The sequence below is a fragment of the Lutzomyia longipalpis genome, chromosome 3, assembly GCF_024334085.1.
Source record: "Lutzomyia longipalpis isolate SR_M1_2022 chromosome 3, ASM2433408v1".
Lineage (NCBI taxonomy): Eukaryota > Metazoa > Arthropoda > Insecta > Diptera > Psychodidae > Lutzomyia > Lutzomyia longipalpis.
The window spans coordinates 456,154-472,744 of NC_074709.1; the positions used below are offsets into that span (position 1 = coordinate 456,154).

General features: G+C 35.8%; 1 protein-coding gene across 7 annotated transcripts in view; it reads left to right on the forward strand.

The window, feature by feature from the left end:
- Nucleotides 1-431: 431 nt before the first annotated feature.
- The window catches only part of LOC129793132 (cyclic nucleotide-gated cation channel alpha-3), a 100,231-nt gene continuing 84,071 nt past the window's right edge, over nt 432-16,591 (forward strand). For 4 of the 7 annotated variants that reach the window (XM_055832791.1, XM_055832794.1, XM_055832793.1 and 1 more), the window contains exons 1-2: nt 463-827; nt 3,625-3,921. The gene's annotated coding sequence lies outside the window, so the exon portion shown is untranslated. Of the gene's footprint in view, nt 828-3,624; nt 3,922-16,591 lie in introns of all 7 variants that reach the window. The other 3 variants (XM_055832795.1, XM_055832796.1, XM_055832792.1) reach the window with 2 other exon arrangements.

The window sequence follows — 16,591 nt, forward strand, 5'->3', positions numbered from 1 at the left end:
GACTTTTTGTCAAAAGTAAAAATGAAGAGAGCTTTTTTTCTCAAGCGCACAGTTTGCGAAGCTGTGTAGATTATTGCGAGATGCTATATTTTGGGATGCTTAACATCGTGTATATGGCATTTGAGAAGGAGAAATTCGATGCGCATGCGAAAGCTCCATATCATGATGGTTATATACTCTCGTGGGAATCTTCCATTGAAAAAGCATGAGGCGCCTTGCCGCATTCCCGTCTCTCTCGCATTTTCTTCTCATTGCGCACCCACACACACAGGAATGAGATGAATCGGGTGTCGCGGGATGCGAAAAAGCTTGCAAAGTTGTATTTGGGAGCACAGAGAGAGAGAGTGAGAGAGAGTGGCACATTCCAGTGGATTTTCCTGCAGGGAAATATCTCCAGAGTGGAGATGCGGACAAGTAGCGACCCCCAAATCAGTTCAGTGGCGACATTTCCTCAGTGATGGTTCCAACTTTTTTCGCTGTCCGGGTTTAGGTTCTCCTAAAGCTCTCTGAGGGAGATCAAACCACATCCTCTTCTTTTTTTATTCCATCACGGAAAAAGCCCAGAGGACTCTCTGCGGGAGTGCTCGGTGCGATTTGAAGGACGTGAGTGTGCGAAAAGTGGGGACTTTTTGAGGGACAAAGTGCGTGTGCTGCCCTCGGGAGCTTTTGCAAGTTGTCGGGAGGATATGTATAAGATGAAGTAAAGAAAAAAAAAACCTCAGCAATGTCCTGACAATCCCGGTGTGAAAGTGTGTGTGTGTGTGCGTGTTTTTGAGGGTAAAAGTGGACAATTATTGTGTGGAAAAAAAAAAAGAAGGAAGCTGGAGGTGATTTTGTGGGAAAAGGATGCTTGAAGGACACACGCACGCTCGATGCAGGCCCTTTCCAGATATTTCCTTCGCACGCGTTTTGTGCCTTCAAATGCCATACCCCAAAGACATGAGCTCTCCCCCATATAACAAGAAAACCCTTAAAATCTCGCTCCTTTCATTGTTACAGGGGGGAGTTTCTTTTAGGCAAAAATATATGTGTGGAGATTTATGTTATGGAAAGGGGGGGGGGTGTAGTAAAGCCACTCTTTGTAGCTCCACAAAATTTCTCCACACTGGAGTGTATCCCTTTTGTCGCCGAAAAATTCCTTAGAAATCAAACACGGGAGATGGATTTTTGTGGTTCTTTTTTTTGCACCAAAAAACCTCGCACTGCTTCGGCGCTTTTTTGCCCCCATTTTCCCAGACATTTGTGAAAAATCTTTCCTCAATGACGCCTACAGAGGGGCTCCGACATAATCCCACCTCACTTTCCCCCCCTCATCTCCCACGAGGGTTGACACGTAAAATAAAAATCTCATCCCACGGAGTTACTTTTTCTTTTTTTTTTAAATTCACAAAGGTTGGAGTTTTGATATCGATGAAAATGAATAAAAAAATGCTCAGAACAACCTTTTTGGTCTATAGGCGAAGCCCCTTGTGTCTGTGCATCCGCCAGTTAATTTTCTGCCACTTTCTGTCGCCACCCAGTCGATCTTATCTCATCCGTATTGATTAGCTACGACGGCCCGGCAAACTTCTTGTGATTCCCAGTGCCAGCTCTCGGTGAGATTTACGATAAGAGCGGCCACCCACGCAGCGAAAAACATGTTTAATATTCTCGAGCTCCAGAATATTGCCAATCTTCCCAAGCATGGCGTGCGTTGAGCCCTTGAGCCATCCGGTAGATAAACCTTAATATGAAATGAACAAAAAAATCGCGATAAACACTATCACTCTCATATTTCCAAGCATATTTCCCTGCCAAATTAAAGTGAATACCCATGGGGAGACTATCATCCAATAGTTTCTGCTTCCCTCACTTGGGGTGGGCTGGAGGGATCTATGTAGATTGTGAATTTGCCCCAAGTTACATAGTTACCATCGCGACTCTAATGTGCTTTAACCTACATGTATAATAAATTATCTTTATTATAAAATGTACAGAAAATCTACCTTTTGGGTATTTTGATTTGAATGTGTGTTGAATTTATTTAGTTTTAATTTATTTTAATTAAAAAAAACTTATTTTCTTTTAATTTAATTAATTTAATTTAATATATAGAAAATAAATAAATAAATATTTTTTTTAGTTTCCAGAATAAAATGTTTATGGAAAAAAACATTCTCATAACTTTATTCATTACAAAGCTATTTTTTAGCAGAGATCTTCATCAGAGAACACATTATGGTAATGTTGAAAAAGAGATCGAACATACCGATTACACTTGAAAATCATAAATCAAGAATTAAATTTTAAATAAATGATTTTTTTTAGTTTTATGAATAAAAATAAATCCATCTAAGTTCCCCATAATAAAATTTAAGTTCAACTTTGATGGGGGCTTTTAAGCGAGCTTTTAAGTGCACTTTCATGAAACTTTAAGCACTATATTTCCAACTTTTCCTGTCACTATAAAATGCTGATTTTTTTTCTCGTGATATCCATTTTTGGTGACGCGCACAAAAGTTCGCTGAACCCTAAATTGACGTATAAATTGAAATTAGTCCTTCACATTCAATTTTATCTCCTCATTTAACGTTACGTGGAATATGGCACTGTAAAAAGTCAGACAATTTAGAAATTTGCAATTTGGTGAGTATAACAATTGACTACAAATTTTAATCATACAATAACAGTGAGATTTTATTGAAAACTTTATGGCTCAAAACTCAAATAGACTAACAAATTTATGGCGTTCACATAAATTCATTCTGGCAATATCACAGATAATTTCTCCATAACTCAGGGGGTATAGAGATGTATGTGGTGTTGTGTATGAGGAGGGGGGGGAGCTTTGGGGGAATTTATAAAATTTATGTTAGATACTGCACACGAAAATTATATCTAAAACTTCACGGTATTCCCGTGAGTGTTGCATTTGGCACGCCATCTTGATTAAATTTGAGAGCTTTTTTACAAAGCACACAAAAGCTCATCTGGTGTGTGAAGTATTATTTTTAGAACCACAAAATTCGTCCCACGGTGCACTTTCATTTATTTATTCTTTTTTTACTTGGAAACTTTCCTTTGCAATTTGCGCAGTGAAATGCTAAATGAAGATTACAGAAAAAGTAAAAAAAATACAATTCGCATTTTCACACCAAAGTTACTTGGTATGTACATATGTATGTATATATTTTCCTTTTGGTGTTGGGAGAGGAATTACTCGCGTCACGGGCATTTAATATTGCATGCCAAAAGGAGGACGGTGGCGACAAAAATCCTCCGCAAAGTGTTCAAAGTCAGTGGGAGACTCGGGTTTAGAGTTCCGTTTATAACTTTCTCAGCTCTTTCTCTTGGTTATTTGCTGAACGGGTGGTGGGTGGTGGAATCCTTGAGCTTTACTGAACGTCTCGTATGTCTGCACCCCTTCATCGTGCGCGACACCCTCCACCCCCTCCCCAGTTCGGGTATAACCACCCACCAATCCACAAAATTCATTCACTGTCACATTGGGCAAATGCATTAAATTGAAACCACACAAGGATTTGAAACTCGATGATTCATTGTCCATCCCCCGTCACACCCCCTTAAAAACAATCACCCCAATTGATCATTCTTCTTTCTGTATACTTCATCCAATACTTTCAGCCTTGCGTACACTTCTCCATCAGATTCCCAACGAGTTGGCATAGGAGTGAACTGAATTAGTTTTTTTTTGTATTGCAAAAAGGACGTAAAAAAGGATTTGATTTGGAGGAAAAAGTGAGAAAATTGCATTTCTCAAAGATTTATTGCGACAGAAAAAAAAATGTGAAAATTATGAACAGTAGTGGTTGAATTGTGTGATAAATGAAAATCATGGAGTATATCAGAGATGTTTAATGACACTTTTGCACGCCTAAGGAGCTTCTCAACTGTTTCAGCGAAATCTGTAGTGGAAACGAGGTGAGTATTACCCGTGTTTCCCTAAAATAAAATACAGTTAATTCAGAGAATTTATAATTTATATTGAAATTATGTAAATAAATTAAATATTGTCTATTTAATATTAATAACTACAATTCAAAGAAAATTATCATTTATTAAAATATTATGTTTAACTAACCTTCTCACGACCACATGTACCATAAAAAAGCGATTAAAAAAATTATATATGAATATACGTAATCTTTTTCATCCCTCAAGTATTTAATTTAACTTTAAAGCACATTAAAAAATTATAAAATAAAATAAACTCGATAATATAAAATCTGTCCCAAAAGGGTTAATTTCGTGTATATGTACTTTTATTTCATTAAAAAAAACGAGCTCCTTTTGTGAAAATTGCATTAAAATTTATCTCTAAATTCCAAATTAAAAAAAAAAGTTATATAAAATTGTCAGTTCGCTAAAACTTTATTTCTGCTCTATTAAAGCTCACTGGGTTGGAAATGAAAAGGGCTTAGTGATTGTTGACACTGCAAATTGCTGCAAAGAATGAAATAAAAAAAACTTTTTATAGAGCAAAAAGAGACTGTGCTTATTCGTTATCGTCTCCTTCCGGGCATTTGGAGCGTAATTTTGGACGAGAGAATTTGGGGCAGAGCAGCAGAGACTCCCTTATCGCAATGAACAAAAAAGGGGTATCTATTTTGCGTGGTATAAGTAACATAGAGAGTGTGAATGGAATGGTGCGGATTTCCTGGTAAATTGAAGAAATATACTTTTCATTATTTTAATTAAAATTAAATTAGATTTCTCAATGGACGAAGCATCATTTGTAATTAATTGGAAAATGTGGAGCAAGGGTAATGCCGCGCAGATGAAGACAAAGAAGGGCAATCACTAGCGCGTTGAATGCGGTCTTTGGGAGTGCTTTTTGTGTACACTCCACACGCTCTACCACGCTTCCTTGTTCCTTATTTTTTTGGGGGAGAGAGTAAAAATTACCCGACGACGATGTCTTTTGTGCGCGATGGAGTGAAATCATGGATGTGGCAGTGGGTTAGAAGGGTTTTTCATCCTCCCGCGGGAGGAGATGCCACGTTCCGTGAGAATTGCAATTCAACACGATACGCAGATTACATGCGGAGGGCTATATCCTCGGTTCTCTAGTTGGAGTGTCGGGCTATGGGAATTGGGTCAGGTATGCAATGAATCGTGATGCCCAAGAAATATATCTCCCCACTGTGAATAGCACCACAATAGACCTATATGGACATGTTGTGAGAGGATAACGAATGTGTTATGTCACATTTCAAATTTCCTGCTTCTTGCTGCTATCCCATGTGTGGGATATCCACCCCCCCCGCCCCACCCTACCACCATAAAAGTCGCACCATCGTGCAATAAATTTGATTTCTTGGGTGCCATCCCAGCAGACACATTCTCTGTGGTGCAATTTGAGCCAAAGAGTCACCCATCATTGGATGTCGTTCATCCCAGAGACCTTTTTCCTCGCACAAACTACCCCATAATATACACACATATAGCATAGAACATACACCTACTATATGATATACACAACTTTTGATCTCTCTCACAGCTCCAACGAAGATAATCCTCTGCCATCCACTCCAATGACACCCATCGCCCCCCTCCCAAAGCCACCCCCAAAATGACGTGCAATTTTCCCGCCACGGGACAACAATTTAATTTAATAAATCAGTTTAATTGTAATTACAACCCATTTAATACTATCTCGGATCGTGTGTCTGCCTTGTACTTTAATACCCTATTCACGGACCGAGGATAAACTCAATTGAGAATCTCCGACAAAACCCAACCAAAGCACGGTGCCACCCATTGATACTTTTACACCAAGCCACAGCTATTTGCCCATACCCTCTCTCCGCCGCACCAAACAAACCCCATTGGAAAATCACCCCCATGGATTGTCGTGGAATTTTACGGTGGGATTGTTTTTCTACCTGAGAGCTTCGTATATAGCAGAAAGCTTCGCATTTTTTTTTCGGGGGATGCTTCTCCACTAAAGCTCATTGCTAAACACCCCACGCAATGGCACAAAAAAAATGCTCAAAGCTATCTTTTATGGGAGCTTTTTTCCACCGAAATACAAAACTTAGCGAAGCATTTGCGCATATAAAATAACAAATGGATGGCAAATGCGTCTATTATACTTAAAATCAATGGTGTCTGTCTATTGTTTTTAGGGAACAAAAAATCTGAATAGCCAGGGTGGGCATATCTCCTGTTCTATCATAACTTTGAAGCAGCATAAATGTTTTAGTTGAACTTTTGACAATTATGTTGGTATTTTCCATTCTTTAGGTTCGCTGCATGAAACCAAAAGTAGTTTTTAAATTAATTGTAAGAAATCATCAAGGATTAGAAGAAAGTTTGATTATTTCCTAGGAAAACCGCTGGGAAATGTACGGGTTTTTCATTTTTTTCCAACCTTTTATTTTTTTTGTACATGAAAAATCAAAGCTCTATCAATGCTCCTAAGCTGGATTCTGATATTAAATACAACTTCTCTATATAATTTTATTCAAATTTTTTCCAGAATTTTGGACTTTTTTTTTTCATGAGTTTTCCTAATTTTTGGACCTTTTCGGCACATCCAAACATTCACAAAACTTGTTGAAATAACGTAGAAAAATTATACAAAAAATAACTTTTCCTAGCCCTTCGAAAACTCTTAATCTTAATTCACTGTGGAAATTGAAAAATACGGAATGAGGATCAGTATACTGTTTTAAGATAATTTCCCACCCTTTTCTCAAGAAAAATAAATTAGTTAATGGAAAATTATATACCTACAGCAAAAAAAAAAACATCCCCTAATGTTCTATATAGAATTTTGCTCTTTATCCCGGAAAGAAAAGATGCAAGTTTTTTTTTCAAATACAACTACCCCGCACAATTTTTCCTATTTTTGAATTTCAATCCCATTTTACATAAATCATATTTATTGTGCATTAAATTGTTGTATTTTTCCACTAAAAAGTAATTCCGGTAAATAAATTAAAAACGATTCAAGCGAAATTGAATTGAATGAAATTGCCATTGGAAAATTGCATGTTTTATGTTGGGAAAATTAAAATAAATATATTTGTAAAAAAAATGTGATTTTTCAATGCTGTATTAACAATGAAAAATTGCAGATAATGATTCCCATGTGTTTTTGTAACAATAAATTTTATTTTACACTCTATGTAGGGTAGAATGGGGTAGTTTTGATATAATTAAAGAATGTGAAAATGCCTTCTAGGTAGAATTGAAAAAAAAAATGATTTGCTAATTATAATTTTTCTGTTATGATTAATTTTATGAGTGCATAATTTTGCAGTTCAGAGAGTGGAGTTGAAATATATACATAATATTATGCTGCTATACGCATTGATTTGTTGATCTTTCTCATGAAGTTTAATATGGCAACCAATTGTTTTATTTGCCATTCAATTAAGCAGTTTATTAAACAAATAGAAGCGACTCTATTTAGTTTCTATTTAATTTATTAAATTCTAGCTAGAAAAATATGTACAATTTCATTGAAACATTGAAAGCTTTTATTTTCCATAGATGCGAAGTGTAGATATATAAAAGGCAAAGCTTTTTTCAGTTTTTTTATCAACCCTTTTTGCTTTCAATCGCGCTTCACATTTCAAATTTTCTGTGATTTTTCATGACACTTTTTTTCATATTATGTATTGTTCGGGGGGAAATTTGAGAAAAGGTCAGCATAATGAGCCCCAAATGGGTGAAATATATGTGGAATAAAATACGATTGAGCGATGGATTTGTATGGGGGATGATTTTTGAAATAATGAAATTGCCCTCCCAATGACCCTTTTTTTTGTCCACCGTGCCAAAAGTGCTCGCCGTATGTCTCAATATAGGGAAGAAGAAGAAAAAAAAGAGCCAATGTGAGCAATATTCTGGCCAGTAGACTCTCTCAGGGGACGTGTGGAGGTGGTGGAGACCCCCAAGCAGATGGTGCGGGGAAACGAATGGCCAAAAGACGGAGAGAAGAAAATTGTATCAATTCAGTGTCATAAACTATTTTCCCATATCACCTCAAATTGTATGAGATATTTCCAATGACGCCACACAGAGGCGGAAAAATTAATTTTTTGATGTCTTCCCCATACTACGGTATAATACTTTTGGTCAAAATTGGATCCTATTCTCATCTTTATACGAATTGCGACTACACTACACGTGTTGTATATATAGAAAATTGTATTTGGGTGAAGAGGTGGTTATGTGGAAGGTGACTAAATGATAAATATCCCCCATTTGGGGGTGCTTTGGCAACACCGTTGCTGTCTAAATAAAGGTGTGCAAGGACCCCCCATACCCCATCCTCTGTCGATATTACATGAAACTCTAGCCATTCACCCCCTTCATTTGCAAAATTGTCTCTCACATCCGAGATACCACCAGCGATGTTTATATTGCTGAGCCATAGCAAACACCAGACCGTGGGCTGTGTGGGCGGACGCGGCGGTTGGAGGCGTCGCAGTGTTCAAATTTGGAACTTGTCGTCCGTGATGTGGAAAGAAATGATTGGATACGAACGTGGCAAGGAGACCCCCCGTCTCCCGGAATTTATGGCCTATACACAGAATCGTGAAAAGGGGGCAGTTTTCGATGTTTTGCAGTCACCATGGATGAGACATTTAAAAATAGACATATACACACAGTATGGTCGCTCCCTCCCTTAGAGAATTGTTCGCACCACACCCCACCCCCTCATACCACCTACTTTTCCATTTTCCACTCCCCTCTGTCCGAGTGGATGAGATGTATTCCAACCAACATGGGTGGATTCGTGTGCATAAAAGCGAGTGAGAGAATGAAAACGACAATTCCGACAATTCCCCATGGTACAGTGACGAGCAGCCCTAACAGAGGTGAGAGTCAAAAAGGGGTCAAAAAGTCTCTCTTCTACGGTTCTCTATTTAAATGCAGTTACATGGTTATAAGGGAAATGTAATTTTCAGTTTTATGAGAATATAGTCTAGATTCCCTTTTCTAGACGGTCTTAGTGATTTTGTAGCTTTCATGTTGTTTCTTGCCTAGCTCTTTTACCTAGATGCCTAAACTCGCCTAGCCATATCAACTAGCCTAGCCTAGTTACTTACTAGTTTAACCTAACCTTGCTTAGTGCAGCCTAACCTAGTCTACTTGTCTGGCCTAGTCTAGCCTAATAGCCTTGTTATGTAGTCTAGCTGACTAGTTTAACTTAGATCAAGCTTTGCCTAATCTAGCCTAGTTGCCTGACCTTTGTCTAACCTAGATACCAAGTCTTGCTTAATCTAGCCTAACTCAGCCTAGATAAATCTAGTCAAACAAATATGAATAAATTATAAAAGAAATTGATGAAGTTAATTAAAACAAATTATAATTAACATTCTTTTCGCCTCTGATTGCTAGATAGGCGCACACTTTAAGTAAAAAGTTAATCAGAATTTTGAATGAGGGTGAAAATTTCTACAGTGCTCCTCTGCGGTATTTCAAATTAAATGTTTCCATCCACTCATCAATCCACCTCGTTACTCATCGATATTGCGGTCAAATAAAATTGGAGGCCTCTGAAGTGGTTCAATGGTGAGAATAGCGCTTCCCCTACTTCCTGACAAATATCCAATTTACGAATATTCCCTTTTATGCGTCTATATGCGTGCATTATATACCTATGTTTTCCCTGGCAATTTCCCTTAAAATATTGTAATTAAATGCTTTTTTGTATCAAAAAAAAAGTTTAAAAGGAAAAATTTTCATGAAATTCTTGTTTAACAAAAAATTTCACGAAAATGCGTGATTAATTAAAAATATGTAAGCAGAAAAAACAAGTTTTGTCAGCGAGAAATTATTCATTAAAAATTTTCAGATTACTTTCCCTAAAGGAAAATAAAGGGTAAAAAAATAAAGAGGAAAAAATGAATCACTTTAGGGTTTTCTCTTATCAAATTAATATTTAATGATTTTAACCTTTTCTTCATGGCAATTATCGTAAATCTACGCTATACTTCAGGTATATACTCCACAAAGCTTTTTAATGCATTTGTAGCCACAAAAACTTTCTATATAGCATATAGCTCAACACGGAAGCTCTTAGTTAAGTTGGTGAACAAAAGAAAATAAATCGGAGCATTTAATGAGGTATTTACTCATCCATAATTTTTTTGTATAAACTTGTGGCGTAGGTAGCATGAAAAGTTATTTATTATACGCTGAGGGGAATTTCAAAAGAAAAATCAATATATGTATGTATACAGGAATGCAGTAAACGACAAAATTTATAATAAAATGTTGAATTTATGGTTTAACATACACGTCTTCAAAATCCACTCAAGAATACGATTTTATTGCCAATGAATTGGCAATTCTGGGAGTAAGTTAAAAAGTATATCTCAATCGTACTACAAAGAGCGTTTTTCTGATTTCTTCCGAACTTTGTTGTGATTCAAGAATAAAAATCAACGTCAAATGATTGTTAGAGTATTTTTACTGGCATCATGTTATGTGTAAGAAAACTGATATTTTTAGTAATAAGAAAATTAATCAAACTTAAAAAAAATTAAAATTAATAAAATGAAAATGAAGAAAATTTCAAAAGCGCCAGAAAAATCTCTGGGAGTAAAAAAAAATGAATTTAAACAATTCTTTGTGATTTTTTCATGATCTACCGGAATTTCACTTTTTACAGCAAATATAAAATAAAGATTTAATTACTTATTAGTTCCATGTTCAATTTTTTCGTGAAGAACTTACAAAAAAAATTGCAGCAACTTTCAACGCAAAAATATTTCATAAGAAAGTTTCAATCTCTTCATTCTTATTGCATTTCTTTGAAAATTGTGAATTTTTCCCATTGGGGGCATATAAAAATGTGGTGAATAAAATCATATGTATATATTGAAAATCTGACGTTTATTTTCAATTCTATAAAGAAAAAAACCTTCACTTCTGCAAAATTTGCAAAGTTTGACTTTTAGTTTTCTTTCTCACATTCAGAGTGACGTGATGTGGTAGTTCTTTACTTTACCAGCATCACATGCATCGTTTTGAGCTATGTATGTTGAATTTGCGCGGAAAATTCCAACATGTATCATAATGTAGCAGCTTAAAATTCGAACTTTTACCCTTCCGCCGTCAATCATTACATTGATCAGCATTTTGCACATCAACACACACACCATGTAGTGTCTGGAGAATTTCCCCACTCAATTCGTTGTTAAGCAGAAGCAGGAAATTAATAAAACTGCAAAATTAATATATAAATGCAGGAGGAAAGTTTCTTCGCTATGTATTAACACACACCGGGCGACAAATTGAGTCTCTGGCGGAAAATTAACATAGTGGAAGTATTTTACACCACCGGATGTAAAATGTGTTAAATTATTTCCACGTGAAGAATGCTAAAAGGTTGTTTGTCTTTTATGGACTTCTTAATATTGGGATTTATTTTTATTTCATTAAATTAATGAATTAAATTTAATTTTTTTTATTCTTTATTAGCATAAGAAAATAATATTTTCTTCTTCAATTATAAATGAAATTTCCAACAAAAAATAGATAAAAAGACTTTAAAAAAGAGTTAGAGGTTTTTTTTTCTAAATTCAGAGCTTTGGGCTTTATAATTCTCTTACTCTATTATTGAATATTCAAAAACCAAAAAGTTTAAATGCAAGCAGATTAAAAAAATGAAATTGAGAAAAAGATTAAAATAAGTGACGCAGTGGTACGTTCTATGTCTTCCAAGTTTAATTTGTTACCCAAAGTGAAAATTAATTGCACTGTTGGGACGTTGTTTCCCCAAACCGAGTCCTCACAGAAATAATTACAGCACAAATTGAAAGTTATTTTTACGTGCTAGACACAAAAAGTACCTAACTTTTTGCAATTCAATGGTTTGCTTGGTAAAAAAAAAACGAAAAGCAATCCAACGATGTCACTTAATAATTGTCTGCAGCTGCAGAAGCGCCATTCCTCCCACGATCATCGAAAGACAGCTCCTCAGGGGAATCATCAGTAATGATGGCAACCCCTTTATTAACCAAATAAATAAATAAATAAAGACAGCTCCACTTTTCCATGAGCTTTTTCCCATTCATTTCCTCCACATGAGAAAGTTTATGGATTTTTTTGCACCACGGGGCTGGAAGAAATAATTTTATGGACTCCACTTGGGTGTTATAAGGAGGATTCGGTTTATTGTTAAAGTTACCAAAAGAGGGGCCTAATTTATTTTTCTTTTCTTATTGCACGAACCACCCCCGTAACATACATACATTACGCCCTAAAAACAGCAGATAAAGGAGCCTGTTGATGTCGATGTCTGAATTACATTTTGCTTCTCTTGCTTGTAAAAACTTAAGAACTTTCTGCTAGCCGTGATAGGAATGTGAAGGTAAATGGCATGGAATTTCTCTCTCAAAATAGCATGAAACAATGTTGAATAGAGCTCACATAGCACCATCCCCCCCCCAACATTAATGCTACATACAGAAAACACCATCACCATAGGTATTTAGACTTTGTTGTATATACATTTTTGCACCCATGCCCCCGTCGTCCTGCTCATCCTTAATTCACCTACTTGACTATTAAATTCCTCAAGTGCCATGGAAAAGGGGTGGTGGAGCCTTACGTGGAGCACCAAACACTCCCTGAAGAATAGAAGAGAATGCGAATGAGGTGCTAAAGGGTTGGAAAATGGAGGTGGGGAAGGGAGGGAGATGATGTATATATTCGGAAAAGCATCATTCCAAGGTGATACAAGATTAAAATGTTGCATGGAGAAACATTTTCAGCTCAAACTGATGATTTTGACGCAATTTCCGATGAAATGTGCGAACTCTTGGGAAAATTGGTTGCAATATTTGCTGGGGATATGTATGTGCTGCCAAGGGGTTTACTACATTTTCCCACAAGCTGAGAACATAAACGTGTCATTTCTATATATGATTTTTGTACAAATCTTTTCTATATTTTCAAGAATGTGCATGAAAGCTTTGTCAAGTTTTGTTAGATTTCTTTTTATACATTTATGGAGTATTAATAGTAAAAAGAAAATAGTGAAGTTTATGGTTTTATTTGCTCAATAATTTCAATTCAAACCCATAGAATAAACATTTTGAATGAAAATAAAATTGCTTAAAGATTTATCAATAATTGAGCTATTATTGTTTCAATCAGATTGATCAGTATTATGCGGACCTACATTGACTAAATATTGAGCAAATTTTGTGTACTGGGAAAGCTTAAATCCAACAAAGGTACTACCTAGCTCACCTAACTTCTAAACTCATATTGAAAGTCATTCAATTCAAATTAATTCAACAGAATTTAGTAAAATATTAAACAAACACGTTACACGACGTCACTTTCTAACACTTTGTAAGTTCAGTATTATTTTGCATTTTTTATTCCAATGCGCTTGATCCCTCGGTGGGAATCGCCCTTTTGCCATCGCATTTGAATGTTCCCAATGGAAGAAATTCAATTTATAATGTCCCTTTGGAGAATTTTATATATTTTATTGTCAGCATGAAGTACCGCAGTACTGAAGGTTTTTCCTTTATGCGCTCTCTTGGCGTCTGCGGCCTCGAAAGTCGAGACATATACGAAGCTCAAGAGGCGGGCTGACAATCATGAATAAATGTAGCTCCTAATGGAAACTTGTAGCACTTTTCTTCACCACCCACACTCCATTTCTGTGAAGCCACCCAAAAATTATTCCACAAACCCCAAACACAATGTATGGCGGAATATTTCTTCGCTACACACAGAATCCGGATACATTTTATGCGCAAAAGGGTTGATCTGATTTGCATATCTGGCGCTGATGAAAGTGGCGAGTTTCTCGATAGAGATGGGAGCCAACATGAATAAATTTTCTCATACAATGAATTTTGGGAGTCAAAGTATTAAGGATATTCGCAAGATGAACTGCGGAAGGATGGCCACCCATTTAGATTAACACTCTAATCAGTCTTCTGCCCGTTTTCTTCAAATGTCTCAAGAAAAAAAGAAGCAAGAGATAATGCCCGCTACGGTTTTCTCAGTCTCCATTCTCCCTCTGAAATTTAGGAGCTTCTGTAGGTTTTGTGTGATTCATGGGCTCTTGAATACCATTGGAGTACCCATAAGAAATTTCCCTCGTTCTTCATTCCCCATTAGATGCTTCCTTTGTCCACGCAACAAAAAGTTATTTTGCGCCAAGAGGCAAAATTTGATGCACTACCCACGAAATATTTGCTCTCTAAAACCCAAATTAATCTCCCTGCTTGTAACAAACTTTCGGCAGTGAATCCTCAGCCATCTTCTTTTTTTTTTCTTAGGGACAATCTACCCTGCAGATGGATTCTGTCGGCCGTGAAAATTAATGAAGAAGACACGCGGAAGAAATTGCTATAAAAATGATCCCTAATCTGACAAAAGAAACCAAACGGTGCTTGATCTGTTTCCCATCAAAACTCATCTCAAATGGTAGTTTTAGTTTAATAGTCCATAAAATTGAACTTCCTTCCTTTCTCATTCTTTTTTCCTCCCTTCTTTTCCCTCCTTCGTCCCTTTTTGCGAGAAAATATGTGCAATTTTTCTTTTTGGAACATTTTCTTCTCTCAAGAATATTTTCTTCGGAACATTTTCTTCCTGCAAAATTTCTCACTGCGCAAAATTAAGCTTTTTCGTATTCGACAGAAAAAGTTTGAGGTCTTTTGATCATGATTCACATGGGAAAAGGGGAAGAGAAAAAAAATAAACGGAAATTTGCCAGGAAGCACCAAACTTGCTTCTATAAGAATGCATAAAATAGGTATACTCGGGCGGGAATATATTTTTTTTTACTTGAATAGGAGCCAAGGGGATATTCATGAAGTGGAGAGAATTTATTCAGTTTTATTTTAACTTTTTTCTTGTCAGTGTCACATAAAGAAAGAGAGTTTCATATTTTTTATTGAAAAGATTTAAAAAAAAAACTCGTGTTCCAGAATGATCCTTAAATAAATAATTAAGACGTTTTGAATTAAAAAAAATCATTAACATTTAACATTTTTCTTAAAATATTGACGTTAATTTCAACATTTAATTTTTAATTGAACAATTTGAAAAAATAAAACGTACGATGTTTATTTAAAAATTTGAAAGCTTTTAAAGCTCGATGATTTTTAAAAGTTTGACACTTTATTCCTAACGTGTGACATTTCTCTTAAATGTTTGACGTTTATCTTGCGCTTGACGTTTATTCAAACAACGACGGTAAAAGCTGAAATACCTATTTTTATGGTTCCTAGATACTAAAACATTATTTCTAACTACGTTACTGATGTACAAAAAATTCACTGATGCTTATCCTTTTTATTTATAGATTAAAAAACTTTCACACCATAAAAATACCTCTTTATATAGCCGAATGAATTTCACAAGTGAGTTTATTTTCAAGTAGCTATGTAGGGAAATTCACCGTAATGTGTAATCCGAAATTGCACTTAAATATTTAATTTAAGCTGAAGAGATTTTCAATTAAATATTTTATGGTTTAGAGACGAAATGCTGAGTCAGATTGAAAAGAGCAATCATTCCGGGGTATAAAGTCCATGGAATTTACTTGAATTTCGTACAGCTCTTATGCTTGATTTTAACTCCAAAATGCACCTCTCAGTGAAATTGAGTAACCTCAAAATTATCTCAACAAAAGCTCTTCCACTAAAGAAAGAGCGCGCACGTCTTTACTTCCACAAAGTGGGTTCGGCTCCCATACGAGATTCCCCATAATTTTCTTCGATGTGAAGAGATGGTATCGCAGCTGGATTTTTTAAAGCAATTTCCCTACTTCAGGGTAGTGTTGAGCGGGGGCAGGGGGTGGATGTCAATTTTCTCTTTTCCCAAGGAGAATTTTACAAATAAGAAAAAAAATAATTTTTACGGCAATCTCCTTCCTATCTCTGAGAGGGTGGTATTATGGTGGTGTTCTAAGGATAAGTTTGGGGGATTTAAACAGGGGGGATTTATATTGATACTTTTTCCCCATCACCTCAACCAACATACATACATATATATTGGGGTAGATCCTGCCCCATAGCTATGGGGTCCTCTTTGTGAAATAAGCGAAATGGCATTTAATGGGATCTAATGCCATTATTATTTACAGAAATCGAGCAAAAATGCCCCCAAAATGGAAGTGGGAGAATTTTAATTCTTACCTAAATAATGGGGATTACGGATGTTATTCTCCTGCCTTTTCCTTTGTTACACTGTTTCGCACATTAAAGCCCTCTCAGGCGTTGTGAATTAAATAGAGCTTTTAAATGAGAATTTATTTAACATCATTTTCAAATTATACCGAAAATATATACAACCGAGTGGTGCTACATATTTTTCGTCTATTTTGGGGAAAAATAAAATGTTCTAAATTTAAATTATTGATTTTTTTTTCATGTTAAATATTTACAAAATTATTCCCTAAACTGGGATCTCTTTGAGCTTTCATCTAGGGGAGAAAAGAAAGTTTTTTTTTCTTAATTTTCGGAGTTTTCTCCACTGTTTTCCTGGCTTTGAAATACATATAAAAATCAATATGAAAGCCTTTTCCGGGTAGGGAAAAAGGACAGAATAGGGTATGAAGAATAATTGCCATAACCCTACACAATCGAATGCAAGT